We start from the raw sequence: 16,171 nt of genomic DNA on the forward strand, positions 1-16,171 counted from the left end.
ATATATAATGATATGATTACAAAAAGCAAACACCATGAAATTCGAAAAAATAAAAAAACATGCTCAGAATATTTAAGGTTGGAAACATTATTAGGTCTTTAAGTTTGTTCTTGCAGTCGAAATAAGTGAGTTTTAAGAGCACTCTTGAATGGGATCACTGTGTCTTTGTGTCTAAGTTCTGTGGGCAATTCATTCCACGTTGCTGGACCCTGGTATGCAAAAAAACGTTGTCCATATGCCTTCGTTGTCATAGTGGGAATAATGACTATACGATTGTCAGAAGAGGAGCGTAAGTATCTTGCTGGTGTATACACATGGGTGAGGTCGGAGAAGTATTTTGGACTAGATGGAGTCCGTCAGTGAAACGTAGCACAGAGAACAAATTCTGTGTTGGATTCTGGATCGAATGGATAGCCTGTGTAGGGTATAGAACAGCGGCGAGGTGTGCTCTGATCGTGGTACTCTAAGTATGATCCGAGCAGCAGTGTTTTGAACATTTTTATAGGCACTGGGAATTCAGAGATAGCCTTGGCCTAAACTCTTGAGGTTCAACTTGACCTTGTCCCACAACATGTCCTATAAATGTAACACAAGCACGGCAATACTCACATTCACTTAAATTATCAAATATCCAAATGTTTCCCAGGTGATCTTTTAAAGATGGCGTTGTAATGGACGATGTCATCGATATAAACATCACCGTTATGTAGAGCAAATGTTATTATGTTCACGGAAACTAGTGCACGAGAGTGATACACATAGTCATGACAAAGGTTTAAGTACTCTTCAAAAAGTGATTAGGGATAGAAGATGTTTCATTATGTTTGAAGTTGTAGAAATCTTGACAGTGATTCCACTAGTGTGCAATTGCTTCAGTTACAATGAGTTCCTTCGGTTTCTACATAACCTGTTAAATAGCTCTCCAGCTTTCTTTGTGGTTGTTGTTGTTGTTGTTTTGTTTAACGCCATTTTTCAGCACAAGATAGGCTATACATGGTGGCTAGTATTAATGGTGGCGGAAGAACTCGGGAAAATCCTGGAAAGAACCACCGACCCACGAGTAGCTACTAGCAAGCTTTCTCACATACCAACATAGGCCGAACCCGCTACTCGAACGCACGGAGACAGAATAGAGATGGCTGTGATCCGTAACGGTGAGCGCTTTAGACCACTCGGCCACTCTGGGCCCCTCTTTCTTTGTGGACCAGCATGCAAATGTATTGCCAAGATGTGAAAATGTGAGCGAAGAATAATGTTGCGGAACCTTAAGCCAGTCAGTGTGATTTTTAAACATTTCAAATAAATTTAATTGTAGATAACTTGAAAACCGTTTCATTTTGCCGTATCATTTTGAAGTTTTATAGTTCTCAAGCCTGATAGGTACATTCATTTGGAAGAGTCATATACACTTTTTGGACAAGAATGTCATATGCCATGAATTTGTTTTGAATTTAGTTGCGGAGCAGGTGTACTATAAGAATTCATTGGGAGTTTTGTTACTTTGGTACGACTCGTTATCTTTTTAAAGCTTCAGAATCAAATAATTATTGTATGTCTCTTCCTTTTTATTTAATTGATATAGTATTGCCAAAATATATGAATGGTCACGTAACTCATTTATTATTATTATTATTATTATTATTATTATTAACAAAATACAGTAAATTCAAGAAAAATCATGAATCAATAGACAAGGGAGAGTGTGGGTCATGCTGATATAAATGAAAACGCCTTGCATATGCATCCAAAGTAAACGAAAGAAACATGAACTGTGACAACGGCGTCAAAGCAAAAATACATTCTGAACCTTTCCTCCCAGATATGCGAAATCCTAAATCACTTTGTTGTTGTTACAGTCCTTGCAGTTTGGGACCCTAATTTTAGTAGTACGACTGATATGGAAGGAACAGAACTAATTTCTTAATATAACTTCAACATATATTGACGACATAACAGAACTACTCACTAGGTCTACATATATTCTTTATGAGTAGGCGTAAAACCATTCATCTATATATCGATTCATCGACGCATTTGCTGCAAAGATACACAAATCCATACAAGGGATAAAGAATCGATACAAAACGATACTTACGGTATGCAAGTTATTTCAATTTTCAGCTGTCATAAATATTTATTATTAGTTTGCCTTGTTATTCTTTAAATTCATAATTCTTCTGAACAGCATTTGCAGGCACAAACACTCTGATGCGTGAGGTCGCAGGTTCGAATCCAGACTGAGTCATACTAAACCTTATATAAAATGGTATGAACAGCTGCCTCCATAGGCGCTTAGCATTAAGAAGCTAGTGTTAGGACTGGTCGGTCTGGTGTCCGGATAATGTGACTGGGTAGGACATCATGATGCATGCCTTCGACATGATGCTCCAGTGCCAGACATCACAATCAACGGCCACACAGCAGACATCGTAGCGATATGACTGAAATATTGTTAAAGCTATGTTAAAAATCCAATCACACACACAGTCACAAACACACACACACACTTGGTATTAGCAAAAACGAAAACGACTATTGAGAATACACTAGTATACTAGGACAAAATGTGGTGCTGTGCGGTAAGCAAATAAACTAGTGTATTCCTAGCATGGAAAGTAACAATTTCTATCCCTCCCAAGTTCAGTTACTAAATAAGGTAGACTAATTTGCTTTATTATTAATAGCATGGCATTGGTCCCAATGATCAAAAAGGTAAGGTATGTTAAGATATGTATAACTTCCAAGCAGTTAATTACAACTAGTTGTAAGAAAGCAAAAACAAAACAATTTTCAGTCCATGCTGCATTTGATCAAGATAAGACCGGTTCTATGAAATACCAGAACGAATTTAAGTGGATCTCTATTTTTTTTTTTAAAATGGAAAACGACGTGTAAATATATCTATCCAGTAAAGAGAAAACTATATAACCAACCACATAAAGAAAGCAAATATGGTTGTAAACAATAAAACGTAAAAATTTAGAAACGTATTTTGCAGTAAGAACAAGTATTTGTCTAGACGTGGTGATTTCTATGTTGCAGATGTATTTCGTTACAAAGGGAACCGATCACCTTCATTAACCTATGGAATCTGATCAGGATAAATCATATACAATGACGTGTTTGCATGTTAGTGATTAATACCAGAAAAACACATTGTTTTCTACTCCCCATCCATTTAGTAATAGGCAGCTGAGAGGGCGCGCTTGTTAATTATCAAACATTTCGATATTGTTTGTGAGGTCTTATCCCAACGCACAATATATCAGAATCTGTAAAAAGTGATCCACTGATAAATTCTAGTTAGCCACTCGTAAGTAGTAACGTGGGGCGATATAGCGACAATGGGAATTAGCATTAAAATACCCCTTGGGCCTGTATAGCGACAATGGAAAATTAACATTGAGAAAAATCGTGGGCCTGTATAGCGACAAGGGGAATTAACATGGGAATAAATTGTGGGCCTGTATAGCGACAAGGGGAATTAACATGGAGAAAAATCGTGGGCCTGTATAGCGACAAGGGGAATTTGACATGGAGAAAACCATTGGGCCACTCTAGCGACAATGGGAAATTAACATGGGAATATATTTTGGGTCTGTTGAGCGACAAGGGAAATTAACATGGGGAATAAATCGTGGGTCTGTTGAGCGACAAGAGAAATTTAACATGGGAAACATTGCTGGGTCACTCTTGGGACAAGGGGAATTGAACATGGGAATAGAGTGTGGGTCTGTCTAGGGACTAGGGGAATTTAACATATGGAAACTGAACATGGTGGGTCTGTATAGCGTCAAGGGGAATTGAACATGGTGGGATTGTCTAGGGACAATGATGGTAGAGGGTCAAACACAACAGAGACAGAGACATACATACACTAGTACAAGCGTGAGATTTATATATAAAGCATTACCAAGACCTGAAATCTTGATGGGGTGTTCAAAAATTTGCATAATTGTAATGATGCTATAAATAACTATAATCAAGGAAATGCTCAACGACAAAAATGGATGTGACTAAAAGTAACGCTAAAATGACGAAATTGTCCCAGAATTTAAAGGAAAATAAGCATATCCCCGAAAATTAAGTTACAATGGTTTAGACTAAAATGGATAAAATTAGTAACTACGTACAATATCAACTTGTGTGACGATCGTGGATAAACACCCATGTATCTATTTATAGCTATAATCAGCTAAAATTTCTATGAAATCCCACTATCTATTTATACTACAACTTGTGGGTTATTCCTTTGGAAAACCCCACTATCTTTTTATAGCCTCATCTTGAGTGACGTTCCTGTTTATGAACTCTAGTACATATGTATAGCTGCAACCTGTGGAAAACCCCAAGTCCATATTTATAGTATCAAAATTTCCAGCGTCAGTGACGTCACTGTACTGGAAACTAGGGGATAAATGGCAACAGTGTTGCAAGTGGCTGACCTGAATAGGCGCTACCTTAGGTAGGTAGGTAGAATGTATTTGATAGGGATAAAGGGAGTTTTATAGGGACAAACAGAGACCAATACACACACACACACACACACACACACACACACACACACACGCACACCACAGAGGGAAGAACAAAAAGCAAACCCAAAATATACTATTCACACAGGGAAGAGGAAAAACCCAACAAATATACTATCCAGACGTTCTTACACTAACACACACACACACACAACAGATCGAAGAATAAAACCAAAATTAAAATATAGTATCCATACAAACGTACGCTAACGCGTACAAAGCCCAAATATACTATCCATACAAACGTACGCTACCGCATACAAACCCCAAATATGCTATCCACACAAACGTACGCGAAGGCATCCAAACCCCAAATATACCATCCACACAAACGTACGCGAAGGCATCCAAACCCCAAATATACTATCCACACAAACGTACGCGAACGCATACAAACCCCAAATATACTATCCACACAACGTCGCTAACGCGTACATACCCCAAATATACTATCCACACAACGTCGCTAACGCATAAAATCCCCAAATATACTATCCACACAACGTCGCTAACGCATACAAACCCCAAATATACTATCCACACGACGTCGCTAACGCATACAAACCCCAAATATACTATCCACACACGGGAGGAAGAAGAAGAAAAAAAATACAACCAAATATGCGATCTACACAACGTACGCGAACACACACACACATACACACACACACACACACACACACGCACACACACACACACACCCACACACACACAGGGAAGAGGAAAAAACAAACCCCAACTGGCCGATCCCCGCATCGACACTCAAACCAAAAAACAAATCATTTTGAAACCTGGAGGGAACGGTACTCTAGGAGGGGTCATCATTCGCTCTCTCTTAAGATGGGATCCTAATGCTCCCAAAGTTCTCCCCAAGAAAAAAAAGAAGTCAAACGAAGCTCCAAGAAGAAGAAGAAAAAAACCAGGTCCCCAAAGAGAACCGTGTCTCCAAGAACTTCTCCAGTGGCTGGACCTTCCTCTTACCAGACACAACCCGGGAAAAAGAAAATTCCCCAGAAGAAGAACAGAGAAAAAGTCCCCAGAAAAAGAAAAGTCCCCAGAAGAAAACTAGTCGCAAGTGAGGCACTTCTGCCAGGACGTAACCTTACACTCGCAAACCACGACCTGCCACGGCGGTGACTGCGTCTCCGGTAGCCTCAGGTTCAATCAATTCTCCGTTGATGTCACCAAGAACCGAACAGTACTTGAAGACGTTGATCACACCAAGAACTTCTCCGTTGATGACCCCAAGAACTTCCCCAGTGGCAGGACCTTCCCATTTATCGGCAGTGGCCGCGGCTCACAAAGTACCTGCTCCCAAAATCAAAGTCCAAGAGAGATCGGGCGTGTTACAAAGTTTACTGGATTTGCCCAAGCAAGAACTGGCTTGATTTAGCCCGTTGCGTACCCCTACACGACGTGTCATGCCTGTCCTCAAGTTGATACGACGTAAAGACAATCAGTGGCGACGCGTTCCAGTATAAAAAAGTCAGTGACTAAGTAGGGGTATCAGTGTTTTTGGTGTTGAAGACTCAAAGACGTCACCCTCCAGAAAACATTCCTCTTCTAAACCCCAAGGAAAGAAAAGGAAAGGACTGCCTCCACGTTTAGTCAAACATGGGGACATGTTATCTGTCCTGTCCAACGCTTCTCCACCCCTACGAAAAAAAGCTCATTCAATCAGCCTCCAAAGAGGTCATCGATACCGTGTGCGAATGTTGTTTGAACGTCTTGAAAGGCACGATCCCTTTGTCCAAACACCAGAAATAATGTTTAGGCAAACATCGTCACGTTCTGCGCCAAATGGTTCAAAAGAAAATCCCCATCGGACAAAATAAGAAGATGTTGGTCCAACGTGGAGGAATTTTACCCCTCTTGTTAGGTCCCTTACTGAAAGGAGTCTTGGGAACCATGTTGGGAGGACTGGTGGGAGCAAGATAAAAAGGCCATCGGAAGTCCCAAGATCCCAGAATCGACCCCTGACAACCCCATGGAAGGACGAAAACTAGCTTTAGTACCTTACAAACGATGGATGGAATACCATCGTTGACAAGAACAACGCACCCGCATTTACCTGCCAATCCCAATTTGAGCGAGATGTCCCAGTTACAACACGAATTGCAGTCCTTGATGGATCGCCAAGATTTGTCCGAAACAGAAAAATCGCAAAAGTACGGTCAACTCTTGCAACGACTGCAACTCTTTCACCAGAAAGCTTTAGACGAAACAGCTCTACCCGCTCTGAAAGATTTTAAGACCTTGATGAAAAGTCCAGCACCATCATCACTACCACCACCACCACCACCACTACTACCATCCCCAGGGGTCACCAGAGATGCTACCCCACGAAGACCTGAGGAAGAAGAGATGCGAGAAGTGTTTCAAACACCGTCAGCAGCTCCCATTTCGAGTAAGATTGCAGCATCCTTGTTGACCCCATCCCCCAAACCCCAAGAAATGAAAGCTTTTGTTGAAAAGGTGATGTCCACTCCTCCTTCGACAGAAGTGAAAAAGAAAGAAGGGAAACCAGAAGTGAAAAAAGAAAAGAAGACCAAAGCCATTCCATTGCCACTTCCACCACCACTACCTTCGTCTCCTACTCTCGTAGCCCATCGGACACGTAAATCCGTTTCTAAACCACCCTTTCGTCCCACCCAAAGTAGCATCACCGAAGAGCGGGTGACTTATTAACACACAAAAATGGAAAAAGTCTTAGCCAGCATTTACTATGATCCCTCCCATCATGGAGGTTACCCAGGAGTTCAAAAATTGTATCGTGCTGCCAAAACTCGACTGAAAAGTCTCCGTTTACCTCAAGTGCAACGATGGTTACAAGAACAAGCTACCTACACTTTACACAAACCCATTCGACGCAAGTTTGCCAGAAGTCGCACCGAGTGGAAGGCATCGATCATCAATGGCAAGCCGATGTAGCCGATGTCTCTCATTTGGCCAGCTACAATCGCGGAAACAAATATTTGTTTTGTGTCATAGACGTCTTTTCCAAATTTGCCTGGGTCGTGCCCTTGACTTCCAAATCGAGCAGCGAGTTAGTGCGAGCCCTGCAACGAGTGTTGAAACAAAGCGGTCGTCACCCTCTTCGATGGCAAACGGACAAAGGCACCGAATTTCTGAACCGAGCTTTCCAAAAAGAATTAAAGAAACGTGACATTCATTTTTTTACCACCGAGAATCCCGAGACCAAAGCCAGCATCGTGGAACGTTTCCAACGCACTTTGAAAGAACGCATGTGGAAATATTTTACGCATCACCACACTCTGAAGTACATCGACATCTTACCGCACCTGGTGCAAGCGTACAACCAATCTTACCATCGAAGCATTGGACGTGTCCCGCAAGAAGTGACTCCCGACAACGAAGTGCTGGTGTTTGAGCGCCTGTTTGGTACACCCCCGACGAGGGCTGTCCCCAAGAAAAGTGGAGTGTTGGCCGTAGGAGATTGGGTGCGCATTGGCAAAACCAAACGCACTTTCGACAAAGGTTACTTACCTAATTGGACGATTGAATTGTTTCGTGTCACTGGACGAGTGCATGGCTGTCATCCTGCCGTCTATAAATTGGAAGACATGAACGGAGAAGTGCTCAAAGGAACGTTTTATTTGTCCGAGTTACAACGTGTCACCAAAAAAGAAGACGACGTGTACGACATCGAAAGCATTCTCGAACGCAGAACCCGTAAAGTGGGCAAACGACGTGTCAAAGAAGTCAAAGTACGTTGGAAAGGATATCCACCCAGTTTTGATTCTTGGATCGACGCTTCGCAAGTCATCGACTATAAAAAGAAGTGACCATCATGCCCTTTCACACAGACGCAGCTACTACGGCCACCAATCCTTCACCCAGTTCTTCTCTACAAGATTTGCAAAAACAACCCTTGTGGGTGTGGTGGGGAGAACGTGTGCCTAAATAGTCTTTTTCTGCCAAATCTTCGTGGTGTATTGTGCCATCGGGGCAGCCATTGCCAATTTGAGTTTGCAACAAGGAAACAAACAATTGTGGACCATTTTATTGAGCAGTTGCATCGGTTACCTGCTTCCCAATCCCTCCCTGAAATCCTCTTCCAACGGGAACCTTGTGTCCAGTGCCAGTGCCAGTCACCACTCCAACAACAACAACCAGAACCCCATTTTGGGCGGAGACACGCCTCTGACGTCCAGTAACCCCTCGGACAGCCACAGAACTCTGGAATTATGAGTTACCAAAACCAATTTTACTTAACCTTACCCAGTGACAGTTCCATGGAGGTGTTTCCCCACAACACGTTGTGCTGTTACACGGCCAAATTACCTCAGGGCATCCCCTTAGATCACGAAGCGCATTGGGAAGTGGCTTTAGTGGAAATCATTCACCCGACCCAAGTCCTCAATGTCCTTCCCAATCAAAATTTTTTTGATGTGGAAGTTCATGACGAGCAAATGCAACAGTGGTTGGATGGCAATGTCAAATATGACAAGAAAACACGTTCACAAAATCAAAAGTACACCACCTTTCACTTGTTCATTCCCCCAGGCTATTATTTTAGTGGTCAACATTTGGTCAGCACCATAGCCACCAGGTTTAATGGCGTGTTTCTTAGAGCTTTGGAGCATGTCAACAAAAGTGTCACCATGGAGTACCACAAAGCAACTCGTCGCTTCTCGATGAAATTTGAACGGAGTAAAATCATGTCCATTTTATTTTGTCCTGAATTGTTTGACATGTTGGGCGGAGACATGAACATGAGAATGGCCATGATGAAGAAAAACGAATTACCCATCGTTTACGACAACGAGTCTTTTGCCAAGTTATTTCGTACCCCAGTAGAACTGAATCAAGGACTGAATTTGATGTTCGTGTATTCCGATGTGGTGGAGTACAGCGTGGTGGGACACACCTCCGTGCCGTTACTGCGTGTCATTCCTTTCAAAGTGGATTCTGCCACGAACGCTGACGAGGAAGGTGGAAACACTTACCACGTCCACCGCGAATTTGTCCATCCTCACTATTTGCCCGTCAGCAAGTCGTATTTGGACACGGTCAACATTACTATAAAAGGAGATTTGGGACAAAATATTCCATTCACCAAAGGAAAAGTCACGGTGAAACTCCATTTTCGAAAACGGTTTTCTTACGACTCTTAAGTCATGTATCCAGTGTACCGAGGGGTTGCTCGACAGCGAGGACACGGTTTAGGAGATATGTTAAAATCGGCCTTTCGTTCGGTGGCCCCGGTGTTGAAACCGATGGTGACACGAGGAATGCTTGCCTTGAAAGATGCGGCACTGACACCGGGCCGACGAGACACACCTATAAATGCCTTGCACGCTACCGAGTCAAGCATTCAGCAAGGACAAGGCAGAAAGAGACGACGAAGAAAACACCCTTTCACCAGACTTCACACATCTAAAGCTAGAAAGGCAAAGAAAAGAAGAACCGTTCGAGACTTAGACGTTTTCGATTATTGAGAAAGAGAAAAAATGATGCACCGAGAGTCTTGCGCCTGTTCCAAGTCGGAACTGGATCTGTTTGCCATGCCCCCCACCATGATGACCATGCAAGAATCTCAGTGGGTGGAATTTCATCCCGTCTCCTCTTTGACGGATTTCGCTCCCATCGAGTTTGAAATCAAAGGACAACCCGAAGATTACATCGATCTGAATAGCAGTTACCTGTATTTGAAAGTGAAAGTGATCGAACCACCCAACGCTAACATAGACAATGATGATGTAGAAGCTCCCGTCAATAATTTCATGCATTCATTGTTTAGCGAAGTGGACTTGTACTTGAATAACAAACTGGTCAGCAGCAGCATGGATACTTACCCTTATCGAGCGTACCTGGAAAATCTCTTGACGTACGGGAAAGAAGCCAAGAACACTCATCTGGATGCTTGCGTGGTATGGAAACCTGACAAAGCGACTAAGTTAAACAGCATTACAATTGCTGGGGATGCTCAAAATACAACGGGATTTGTAGAACGACGAACGAAAATTCATCTAAGTCGTAGTTTAGAACTGATGGATCGCTTGCATCTAACATGTGGTTACAAGAAAAGTATTTGCTCAACGGAGTGGATATCCGCTTGAGACTGAATCTCAGCAGTGCCGCTTTCCATTTGATGGCTGCTCATGATGCCACTTACAAAACCATCATCCAAGAAGCCAGACTCTACGTGCGTCGTGTGGAAGTGTTACCTAAAGTGGGAAACGACGTCAGTCAGACGTTGAGCAGAACGACCGCCAAGTATCCGATACGAAGAGTGGGAGTGAAAACGTTCACCATTCCTGCTGGACAGCGATCCATGATCGAAGATCATCTGTTCCAAGGACAGTTACCCAAGCATTTAATCCTTGGTATCGTCAAGAATTCAGCCTTCGACGGAGCCTACAACGAAAATCCTTTTGAGTTTCAACATTAGAATGTGTCCAAGATCGAAGTCAGTCGCGACGGCAAGACCTTGTGTACCCGACCTTTTGAGCCTAAGTTCGGTGACAGGAATTATTTGAGATCGTATTTGTCCCTGTACGAAGCTACCGGACAGTTAGGAACCAACACCAGTCACGGTATAACGTACGAGGATTATGTAGGAGGCTACGCTTTGTGGGCTTTCGATTTCACTCCAGACCAAGGCAGCGACGAGGGACATTTCCACCCTATAAAATCCGGCCAGATTCGTGTGGAAATTCAGTTTGCGAGTGCACTACGCCCAGAGAACACAGTCAACGTCATCGTGTATGCGTAATTTGACAATACCATAGAAATCAACAGTTTGAGAGAAGTCATTCTAGATTACACTGGTCAACAGTGAAATCATTACTGACTTGAAAAGGCCCTAATCTGTAGTATTTTGGTGTGCCGAACACGAATATAACCGTGAAAAATTTGTATTGGCTCTCGTTTTGAAGATATTCATATACCTCATTTTCTATGTTTCACTGTGTAAATTTCTCCAGTAGGACTGCAGCAACATCCGGAATAATGATGTAACATTGCATAATACCATCATGCTCACATCATCCACAGTTGATTGCATCATTTTCTGATGCAATGCAATACTAATGCCATGCGGCTGCTGAAGTAAGTTGACGTCAGCAGTGTACTATACATGTGTAGGCCTATTATACTAATGCCAGGCGGCTGCTGAAGCTGACGTAAGCAGTGTACTATATAAAGCCCAATCAGATAGGTTCAGCATTTAAAATATTTTAGACGTTGTGCGAGACAGTTCAAGCTACTGTTACATAAAACTTATTATTTTATCCATTTACGTACAATAAAGAACAGTAATGCCTCGAAAGTGTGTTAATACCGCGGACAATTTTTGCTATATTTGTGGGGAAGTGACATTTGCCAACCAGAAGAAAAGTATCAATTCTCAAGTGAAGAAGGCATATCATCTTTACTTCGGATGCAAGGTTGGTGACCAAGACAAGCCTTGGGCTCCGCATATATGCTGTGCTACATGTACAACACAGCTTTCACAGTGGTTGAATTGCAAAAGGTCATCAATGCCGTTTGCAGTCCCAATGGTGTGGAGAGAGCCAAGCAACCACCTAAATGACTGTTACTTCTGCTTGGTTCCTCCTCTTTCCGGCGGAATAACGAAGCGAAAGAAGTCGAGAATAGTCTACCCAAACATTCCGTCTGCATTGAGACCAGTTCCACATGGTGAGGGACTTCCTATTCCAGAACCTCCAGCAGAATATTCTCTTGATTCATCTGACGAAGACAAAGGTGAGTCGACCTGTTCTTCTCCTGGTCCATCAGCATGCAGTGATCCAGATTTTCACTGTGGTGCATCATCAACCCCACACAGAATAACACAGGAAGAACTAAATGACCTGATTCGTCATTTGGACTTATCAAAGAACAAGGCAGAATTGCTAGGATCAAGACTCCAACAATGGAATCTTCTAGAAGAAGATGTCACAATTACTGCATATCGAAAGCGCCACCAGCAATTGGAGCCTTTCTTCAGAAAGGAAAGTAATCTGATATTCTGTTCCGATATTGAGGGCCTCATGAATGCTTTAAAAATCACTCATGACCCACAAGAATGGAGACTATTTGTGGACTCTTCGAAACTGAGTCTCAAGGCTGTGCTTTTGCACAATGGAAACATTCTTCCATCTATTCCAGTAGCGTATGCTGTCCACATGAAAGAGACACGATAACTTAAGGCAGCTACTGAATTCCATTGAGTATAACAAGTACCGCTGGCACCTCTGTGATGATTTGAAGGTAGTTGCCCTTTTAATGGGACTGCAGCAAGGATATACAAAATACATGTGTTTCTTATGCGAGTGGGATAGCCGAGCAAGGGAAATGCACTACATGAGGAAGGAATGGACTCACAGGCAGAATGTAGCCATTGGAGAGAAGAATATCCAACACCCAGCTCTGGTTGAGGCTCAGAAAATCTTGCTACCACCCCTTCACATCAAACTAGGTTTGATGAAGAACTTCGTGAAAGCCATTGACCGGACTTTGCCAGCATTCCGATACCTGCATGAAAAATTCCCTCGACTCAGCGAAGCAAAGATTAAAGAGGGAGTTTTTGTGGGTCCTCAGATTCGAGAGCTTTTCAAAGATGACCGGTTCAACAACTTGCTGGAAGGTGACGCGAAACAAGCATGGAATGCTTTTCGCCTAGTTTCTACAAACTTCCTCGGAAATGTTAGGGCAGAAAACTATAAGGAACTAGTAGAAGACATGTTGATGAAGTATAAGAAACTTGGCTGCAATATGTCTCTAAAGATTCACTTCCTTCATTCCCATTTGGATTTCTTTCCTAGCAACTGTGGTATTGTTAGTGATGAACACGGCGAATGTTTTCATCAAGATATCGCAACAATGGAACAAAGATACCAGGGAAAATGGTCCACTACAATGCTGGCTGACTACTGCTGGACACTCCTCAGAGATGCTCCCGAACAGCTGTACAAGAGACAGGCGAAGAAATCTAAGATGTAGTCAATGACTTGATTTTTTATAGGTAGGCTATTATAGTTGACCTTTTACTATTGGAATGCATTTCGTTATGTAAACATTAATTTCTTGCAGATTACAAAAAAACTAGAGCCAATTTTGCAATTTGACTGTCATATTCGTGTTCAGCACATAAAAATTGATAAGAATTGACTAATTTTATTTCAGTAACATGACTTTTGTAATAATTTGTTGTCCAGTGTTATTAGAAGCTATGGAAGACTGTTATCCCTCTGTACCTAGTGGAGAAACTTTGAAGATGGAATGTGAGGAAACTGTGGAAGAAGAATCCCAAGACAAAGACGAAGAAGTTATCATGATGAAGTCAAGATGGCCAGAACAAGAAGTCCATTTAGTTTCCTGTTTTGCTACAGTCCTGACAGATGTAATGAAAGAATTGATCAAGGAAGAGTGCTATGGATGTCGCAACGATCATCCCAGTCAAATGCAACACGACAAATGTCTGATGTTGAGCCAAGAAGAAAAATTGGACGAATATCTGGACAAAGCTTGGTGTGTCATCGAGATAGAATTCGTGTTGAACGAGTGGTATAAAGGCTTGGATAAACATTCTTCTCCTCCATTAACGTCTCTGGAGTGCCGTCGCGTCGAATCTCTCTTTGACCAGAGTAAGAAGTCGGATCTAAGCGCCTTTTACTTGTCAGATATTTTCAAGCAAAAAGTCTGGATCGAATTGATCACTTATCATTACCTGTGAAGAAGAAGAAAAAAACCATACAAAACATGGATACCTGGGAACTTTATTACCTTTTGAACCACAGTTCGTATACGGCTTCTTGGAATCCTGTCGTCTGTGCTAAAGATGAACTCCCTCATCGCAAACCTAAAGACCATCTAGCTTATGTCATCAACACGGACGACAGTCATCTCCCAGGAACCCACTGGGTAGCCGTCTACTTTCCTCAAGAAGGATGTGTGGAATATTTCGATTCGTATGGATTGCCCCCTTTGGAAGACGATATCATTGACTTTATGAGAAGAAATGCTCAGACCACCCAATTCAATAATGTGAAATTACAAGGCACAGATTCCTTGGTGTGCGGACAATATTGTGTGTATTTTCTGCATCATCGCAGCCTGGGCTATTCCTTAGAACATTTAGTGACTCATTTTGATCCTCGTTCTTCTTCTAGAAACGATGTGAAAGTAGATCGATGGTTTTGTGACCATTATGCTTATCTTTTGTCTCAAGCTAGGAAACGTAGTGTCCATCAATGGCCTAATGACTTCCAACAGTGGAAATCACAATTTCATTCACAACGTTGTCAGCCCTGTTTAAAGTAGAGCGTGAATTGAAAAAAAAATGCTTGATGTTATATTGTTGGATTGTTGTTAAAAAAATGTTAGAGTTGTTGGTTAGTGTGAAGTGATTTTGAATAAAAAAAATGTTGTGTTTTGAAAAATTGCCTTTGTCTTTTGTTTGGCTATAAGAATGTTGATTCATGCTCTTTCACTTCTCTCTATCCCTCTCATGACACTCATTGATCGTTCCGGCTCGAAAACAGTAGAGGGATGTTTTCCTTCACGTCCGCGCGTTGACTTTAAGAACAGGGGTAGTTTCCAGTCTAACCATCCATTGTCGACTCATCCTCCTACGAACATGTGCTCCAAACTAGCTAAGCTAAACGAAGCCTACGTGAATTTGCATAGGGTCAGACACAGTCTGATACCGAAGCCAGAAGAGACAGAGAATGTGAGAATGTTAAAAGTCACTGAAGACCTGATAGAAGAGCTCTTCAGAGAAGAAATGAACAGGGAGAAAGAAGAATGGACAGAGAAGTACAGACTTCAGAGACAGCAGCAACAGCAACAACAACAACAGCAGCAGCAGCAACCTGAACCTGACAGAGGCTTTGTCGATTGTCGTATCGACACCAAAGAGTTCTTCTTCTCTTTCCGAAGAAGCAGATCTATCGCCAGAAAGTCTATCCTCAGAGGACATCGCATTCTTAGAAACTAAAAGATTACCATAGCAAACAAAAAAACAGCCCTTTTCAGGGCTACCCAATACTCTAGAAAAGAAATAACAATCGATTTGCCAATGTGTGTATGTAGAGTAGTGTGAATATAAACACTGACTCTTTTTTTATAGTGTGAGTGTATGCGTTTGTGTATAGGATTGTGTGTTTGTAAGTGCTCACGTACGTTTGTGTGGATAGTAGATTAAGATCATGTTTTTTTTTTGCTGTTTGAGGTGTGGGGAGAGTAGATTTGGGGATGGATTGGATCGTTTTGCGTATGTGCATAGGATATTATTTGTTTAATAAATTTTTTTAGAATAGTGATGGGTAGTATAAAAAAGTGAGTGAGTGTTTCTTTTAGGTCCGCGCGTTGTTTTGTTATGATCTAGGTAAGGTCAATTTTGTTTTAGGGGATGTTTTCCATTACGTCCGCGCTTTTAGTATAAATTGAAACTCGCTGGGCAGTCTAGCTACCCTGTTCATTCGTTGACAAGACAATGAATACCAGAATTGTGAAACTGCTAGAACTCCAGATGCACCTGGAATATGCCAGGCGCATACTAAATGAACTGGCCGCGGAGGCCATTGTCGAAGAGGCAAGGATGAAAGAGGAGGAGGAAAGAAGAAAAAAAGAAGAGGAGGAAAAGGAGAGAGAAAATTTCAGAATCC

Source organism: Sinohyriopsis cumingii, unplaced genomic scaffold (assembly GCF_028554795.1).
Source record: "Sinohyriopsis cumingii isolate HCF-2022 unplaced genomic scaffold, ASM2855479v2 utg002017l, whole genome shotgun sequence".
NCBI lineage: Eukaryota > Metazoa > Mollusca > Bivalvia > Unionida > Unionidae > Sinohyriopsis > Sinohyriopsis cumingii.